This window comes from Giraffa tippelskirchi, chromosome 4 (genome assembly GCF_054371585.1).
Source record: "Giraffa tippelskirchi isolate mGirTip1 chromosome 4, T2T-mGirTip1v1.2.pri, whole genome shotgun sequence".
Classification (NCBI taxonomy): domain Eukaryota; kingdom Metazoa; phylum Chordata; class Mammalia; order Artiodactyla; family Giraffidae; genus Giraffa; species Giraffa tippelskirchi.
Window position 1 is genome coordinate 13,206,850 of NC_137278.1, and position 7,382 is coordinate 13,214,231.

Genomic DNA, 7,382 nt, shown 5'->3' on the forward strand with positions numbered 1-7,382 from the left:
AAAAGACAGTTACTGAGAGAGAAGATTTAAAGGTTCTCACCAAAACAAATGAATATGTTTTAACTATGTGGGTTTATGGATGTGTTGGTTACTAACATTATTGTCGAAATCACTGTGCAATAAATACGTCTATAAAATCATTGTGTTGTACACCATAAACTTACACAATGTTATGTCAATCATCTCAATAAAGCTGGAAACTGATTAATAGCTACTTGTTAGATGAATGAATAGAAACAACAGAAACACAAAAACCACATGAAGAGTAAGTGCAAGAGGCAGGACTGAAACCCAGGGCTTTCTAGCTCTGTAGTGCTTATTCTTAATATGTAGATTAAAATTCTTTAATTAAATTCAAATCTAAAGAAGACAACTCAGATGTTTTGTGTGAGACAGTGCTTTGTTCTGACAAGCAGCAAAATGTTTCGCATTTCCTATAACATTGCTGTGGATGATGTTTACAATAATACACAGTATTTTCGGTATAAAACTCAAAACCCCTTCATGGATCACAGCTTTGTCATGGTGAAGGGGCTTGAGTAATTCAGTGAAGCTATGAGCCAAGCAATTAGGTCCACCCAAGACAGACGGGTCATAGTGGAGAGTTCTGACAAAACATGGTCCACTAAGAAGGGAATGGCAAACCATCCCGGTATGCTTGCTGCGAGAAACCCATAAACAGTATGAAAAGGCAAAAAGATATGGTACCAAAAGATAAACCCACCAGGTTGGAAGCTGTCCGATATGCTGCTGGGGAAGAGCGGAGGCTATAACAGCTCCAGAAAGAACGACGTGGCTGGGCCAAAGTGGAAACAACGCTCAGTTGTGGATGTGTCTGTTGGTAAAGGTAAAGTCCAATGCTATAAAGAGCAAAATTGCATAAGAACCTGGAATGTTAGGTCCATGAATCAAGGTAAATTGGACATGGTCAAAGAGGAGTTGGCAACAATGAACACTGACATCTTAGGAATCAGTGAACTAAAATGGACAGGAAAGGATGAATTTTGGAAGCAGATTTTACTTTCCTGGTAAGGAAATCCAAAATCACTGTAGACAGTGACTGCAGCCATAAAATTAAAGGACACTTGCTCCTTGGAAGGAAAGATGTGACAAACCTAGACAGCATATTAAAAAGCAAAGACATCATTTTGCCAACAAAAGGCCATATAGTCAAAGCTATGGTTTTTCCAGTAGTCATGTACAGATGTGAGAGTTGGACCATAAAGAAAGTTGAACGCTGAAGAATAAATGCTTTCAACCTGGGGTGCTAGAGAAGACTCTTGAGAGTCCCTTAGACAGCAAGGAGATCAAACCAGTCAATCCCAAGGGAAATCACCCTGAATATTCATTGAAAGGACTGATACTGAAGCTCCAGTACTTTGGCCACCTGACGTGAAGAGCTGATTTATTGGGAAAGACCCTGATGCTGGGAAAGATTGAAGGCAGGAGGAGAAGAGGGTGGCAGAGAATGAGATCATTGGATGGCATCACAAACTCAACGGACATGAATTTGAGTAAACTCCAGGAGATAGTGAAGGACAAAGAAGTCTGGTGTGCTGCGGTCCATGGGGTCGCAGAGTCGGACATGACTTAGCAACTAAACAATGACAAAATACTCAAAAAGAAATTTTATCTCATGTTTTGGTGTCAGAAAGAGCTGTTATGCTCATTTTAAGATGAAGACACTGAGACTCATAGAGGCTGCTGCTGCTGCTAAGTCGCTTCAGTCGTGTCCGACTCTGTGCAACCCCATAGACGGCAGCCCAACAGGCTCTGCCGTCCCAGGGATTCTCCAGGCAAGAACACTGGAGTGGGTTGCCATTTCCTTCTCCAACGCATGAAAGTGAAAAGTGAAAGTGAAGTCGCTCAGTCGTGTCCAACTGTTTGCGACCCCATGGACTGCAGCCCATCAGGCTACTCTGTCCATGGAATTTTCCAGGCAAGAGGACTGGAGTAGGTTGCCGTTGCCTTCTCCGCATAGAGGCTAAGTAACTTCTAAAAAGCAACTAACTACAAAGTGGCCAGGCCAGCATGCTAATAAATGGTATCTGTTTCCTCAACACTTAACCTCAAAATACTGCTCTGAGATTGAACTCTGAAATACATTTTTTTCTGAAATGTCTTTGCTAATTACAACAATAAAGTTTGCCTGACTCTGTGCTTTAAATATACACTGTGTGTGCTAAGTCATGTCCGACTCTTTGCAACCCTTTGGACCACAGCCCTCCAGGTTCCTCTGTCCATGGGATTCTCCAGGCAAGAGTACTGGAGTGGATAGCTGTGCCCTCATCCAGGGAATCTTCCCAACCCAGGGATCGAACTCACATCTCTTACATCTCCTGCATTGGCAGGTGAGTTCTTTACCATGAGCACCACCTGGGAAGCCCTAAATAAACACTAATATCAACCTAATCCCACACATAAAGAAATCTAATCCACGTGCCTCCACAGACACCGGAAAAACACACACCATTGATCTCCCATTGAATCCTTTGAAAACTGCAACCTCCCCATATTGATCTATAATATGAATGGATCTAGACTACACTTGGATCCACATCTGAATCCCCCAAAATTAAAATATTCACCCAGATAAATGTATTTCTACCCTTGAAAACCCATAGTTGGGGAAGCTGAAGCATGACCCTAAGATGTCATAGTGAGGTTCAGAAGCTCTGAGATTAGTCCCAGGGTCTAAACAAGGAGCCTCAGGGGTCCCCTGTCTACTTGGAGTCAGCAGTGCTGGCCGTGATTCCCATTCTGCTTTCTCTGCCTGCTCTCTACTCCCTCTCCAGGGACAAATTCCCTGGAGAGGTCATCACACCTCAACTCCCTCAGCCTAACAAGTGCCCCAGAGGCCAGTAGAGCAGACCTCAGACTCATGAGAAGCTGGCTGGGCTTCCTCAATCAGGAGAGTCCTTCTACTTGAGTCAGGGCATCTCTGCCTTCTGAGATCTGGAGCTGGGAGAGCAGCAGAGAGCCCAGGACCAGGTGTTAGGAAAGAAGTGGGTGTTGAGGTCAGGGAAGGAAAACGTGTTATCCCTTTGGAGTAGTATATCAGCTCCTCCTCCATCCCTGCCTCTCTCCTTGTTACTCAGCCCAGAAGTTCATGGGAGACACATGAGGAAGCTGAGCTTTGGCTGAGAAGCAGACTTGATCTGATGAACAGATGTGGTGCAGATCAGCTCCTGGAGGGGCTGGGAAGGAAAGAAAAGCATCTGGACACAGAGGTGAGCTTCAAATGCCAGCCACTCACTTGGCTACTTCAATCCAGTTTAGTACCTTATTCTTTTCCTCCCCTATACTTTCAAATATCTCATGGATTTGAGATATTGGTAAGGTCCAAGTAAAAGTTCCATGTGGCACTTGGTTTTAAGTCCTTCCAGTTTTATCTCAAGGTTCTCTATTTCATATATTTTGATGAAAGAAAACTCCATCAGTAAAAGGAAAAGGAAAAAAAAGACTATCCAGTTCTCAGCCTGATCAACACACCTTGTGCTTTTAGAATTTTTCCTGATTCTCAGTTCCAAAACCTTTCTCTTTTCTTCTAGTGACCAGCATGGGTGTTCCTCACATCTACAACCTGCAGCATCCGATCCCATTAATTCACCAAATTCCCACTAACATTTGTATTCCACACTTCCCAGATTGCACAGTCTGAGGACGATAGCATCCCATGAGCAAACGAGAATGAAGTCCTCATTCTGTGCACAGACATGAGAAAAAAACACAGTTGAACTGCATTCAGCATTTCTCTTAGATTTCCCTGTTGGTTATTTTGACAAGCCTTTATTTGTTTCTAATACATGTAAAGTTAAAGTCTAGTTATAACAACTGAATTTGAAAGGGAATGATGGTTCTGTGACTTCCCTGTCAAAAATACTTCCATCCCAACTTCCCAGTCATCTTCATCTCTTATACAGCTCATTTTTTTTAAAATAAATCTCTCCCCACCTGATATCATATTATATATTCTACTTGTTAATGACCAAAACTGCAACATAAACTACAGAAGGACAAAGATTTCTTGATTTATTACTGTTTCCAGAAGGGAAACAGTGCTTTTCCCAGAATAGAAACTAAGGAACTTGAATCAGAGTGGTTCATCTCTGATGATTTTTAAAGAAAAATTCTTCTTTTGTCCCTCCAGCTTGCAGCATAAGGCACTTATGATGCCCATGGATTTGGGGAGGGAGGACCACATCAAGCACCAGGAGGTGGCAAGCTTTCCCTGCACAGCTCTTAATGCTGACCAAATAGAGGAAATAAAGACTTGCTGGGTATCATTACTTGGGCTATGGAATCAGAGCATAATAAATAACAAAATGTCTTGTGTGTAACTAGACCCAAGTCAATGGAAAGACTCAACCAAACCAGCAGTGTCTCTGAGTTCATCCTCCTGGGACTCTCCTCACGGCCTGAGGACCAGAAGCCACTCTTTATCCTCTTCCTCACCATGTACCTGGTCACCATAACAGGGAACCTGCTCACCATCCTGGCCATCCGCTCTGACCCCCAGCTGCACACCCCCGTGTATGTCTTCTTGAGTGTCCTGTCTTTCACTGACATTTGGTATACAACAACCATTGTCCCCAAGTTGCTAGTTGACTTCCTGTTGGAGAAGAAGACCATCTCCTATGCTGGATGTTTGACCCAGATGTATTTTATCTATGCTCTGGGCAACACTGACAGCTGCCTTCTTGTAGTCATGGCCTTTGACCGCTATGTGGCCATCTGTGATCCCTTCCACTATGTCACCACCATGAGCCACCACCGCTGTGTCCTGCTGGTGGCCTTCTCCTGCTCACTGCCTCACCTCCACTCACTCCTACACATACTTCTGTTGAATCAGCTCACCTTCTGTGACTCCAATATTATCCATCATTTTCTCTGTGACATCAGCCCTCTGATAAATTGTCTTGCTCCCCCACATTTGTCAATGAAATTGTGTTGATGACAGAAGCATATGCTTTTTTGGTGACTCCCTTTCTATGCATTGTTTTCTCTTATATACGAATCCTCATTGCGGTTCTCAAAATTCCTTCAGCTGCTGGAAAACGCAAAGCCTTCTCTACATGTGGTTCACACCTCACTGTGGTAGCACTCTTTTATGGAAGTATCTTCTATGTTTATTTACAGCCTGTGTCTACCTACACGGTCAGGGACCACATGGCAACAATTGTCCACACGATTTTATCCTCCATGCTCAATCCTTTTATCTACAGCCTAAGAAGCAAAGACCTGAAACAGGGTCTGAGGAAGCTGGTGGGAAGGATGTCTTCAGGCAGCACCCTCTTGATGAACACACATGTGAAATCTGCTCCACGGGAATCTGGTTTCTGTGATTCTTGGGAAACAATCAAGCTGCTGGGGGTTAGCATTTTCAAACCACGGGAGACAAGGCTATTGTGGACACTTAACATCCATTGATGATGGTCCATCAGTTGGCTCTCCCTCTGGCTACAATCTTGATGTTCTTCACTACTATTTCTCCTCTCTCATATGAAGATCCATCACTTTCCTCTCTTCCAAATGTTGCTTTAAATTAAGCCTTTTCCCACAGATATTTCCTGAACAGATTTCTCTCTTTTGTTGAGAATTATCCTCAAAAATCTTTCACATTTACGTATATTGCTAAAAATAATTACTTAATTTATAGATGTTGAATGTTCTTTAAAATGTTTGAGAGAGGAAAGAATGAATAGAGAGAAGGAAGAAGAGGAGAAGATGTACCTTTTAGCTAATTTCCACAATCTGAGAATTTTTACAGTTCCTTATTTTTCTTTTAAAAAATTTTTTTCTTGCTTAAAAATTGTTTTCATTATTATTCTTTTCTTATCTACCCTTCTTTTATTATATTTCTATGGCTTTATTTCTTTTCAAATCCCTCTTATTTTTTTCAGTTCAGTTCTGTTCAGTTGCTCAGTCATGTCCGACTCTGCGACCCCATGGACTGCAGCACGCCAGGCTTCTCCGTCCATCATCAGCTCCTGGAGGTTGCTCAAACTCATGTTCTTTGAGTCAGTGATGCCATCCAACCATCTCATCCTCTGTTATCCCCTTCTCCTCCCACCTTCAATCTTTCCCAGCATCAGGGTTTTTTCCAATGAGTTTTTTTCCAATTATTTTTTTACCAAACAATAAAAAATGCTAATGGACAGAAAGAACAAAGGCAACAGTGATAACCTGAAAATTATCCATTCCACAGTGGGGATTTTGGAAACTTTGTTCCCTCCATCTATCCATAAAGCTGTGTATATAAAAATACGTGATTTAATATTTTATTCTAGAAATTCCCACTCTTAGAAGTCTTACTTATAAAAATATTATCATAAATGTATATACAATATTGAGGCTTTTTTTCAATGTGTCTCAGTCTAAGAGATAAAAACTGGCAAAAACCTAAAATCCTAATAACAGGAAACAGAGTAATTATGATTAATTACATAGAATGTAACCATATACAACAAATTGAAAGAATCAAACAGATCTCTATTACTTCTTTGAAAAGAAATTTAAGAAATAAAGATGTAGAACAAAGTGTAAAAGCATTAATCTATTATGCTTTAAAAAATTATATGAACATGGGATTTCCATGGCAGTTCGGTGGTTGGGACTTCAAAATTCCACTGCAGGTGGCTCAGGTTTAATCCCTGGTTGGGGAAGGAAGATCCTGCATGCTGCAGAGAATAGGCAAAAAGTAATAACTATTATATGAATATGTATGTGTGTACTGTCACTGGAGTAAGAATGGAAGAGTGGAGGGAGGGAGAGAATTTCCACTTCTTGATTCACATTGGTAATGTCTGAATTTGTTCAAATAAATATTTGTAGCTTGTGGAATTTAAGACTACTATCAGATGACCAGTGCAATGGTGAAAGACATTCTTTGTAAAATTCAGCTGAAGGGAAACTTTCTAGGTGTTGCAATTAGAAAAACATCATTGTTTGGCTCTTTCACTTGAATGATCATTTGATAGGATACAGCGTTCTCAGTACCAAAACTATTGAAACTTTGAGGACATATCTCACTGTTTTACTGCCATCAGGCGTTTTTGGTGAGAAGCAAGGGGCCATTCTAACGTGTCCTTCATGATCTTCTCACCTAAGCATAGTCTACACCCTACATCCAATGTGACCATGTTGCCTCTACTTAGACCTTATGAGTGAAGACCTTGATTTCACTCATTTGCTCAAAGCCTAGGCAAAGAATCTTGGTTATTGTCCATGGAAACAGACAAGCCAATTCTAAAATTTGAATTGAAATGAAAATGACCTTGAACAGTCAAGGCAATCTTGAAAAATCACAAAGTTGGGGGACACACATTACCAAACCAACTGCAAAGTTAAAGTGATTTGTATGCATATTTTTATAAGAACCT

The 7,382-nt window shown here is 41.2% G+C and overlaps 1 pseudogene across 1 annotated transcript; it reads left to right on the plus strand.

Annotated features, from left to right (window-relative positions):
• Window positions 1-4,008: 4,008 nt before the first annotated feature.
• LOC145545582 (olfactory receptor 1L8-like) lies at window positions 4,009-5,430 on the plus strand (annotated as a pseudogene). Its single transcript, XR_014082156.1, has one exon. The product of XR_014082156.1 is annotated as an olfactory receptor 1L8-like (transcript).
• The last annotated feature ends 1,952 nt before the right edge of the window (window positions 5,431-7,382 follow it).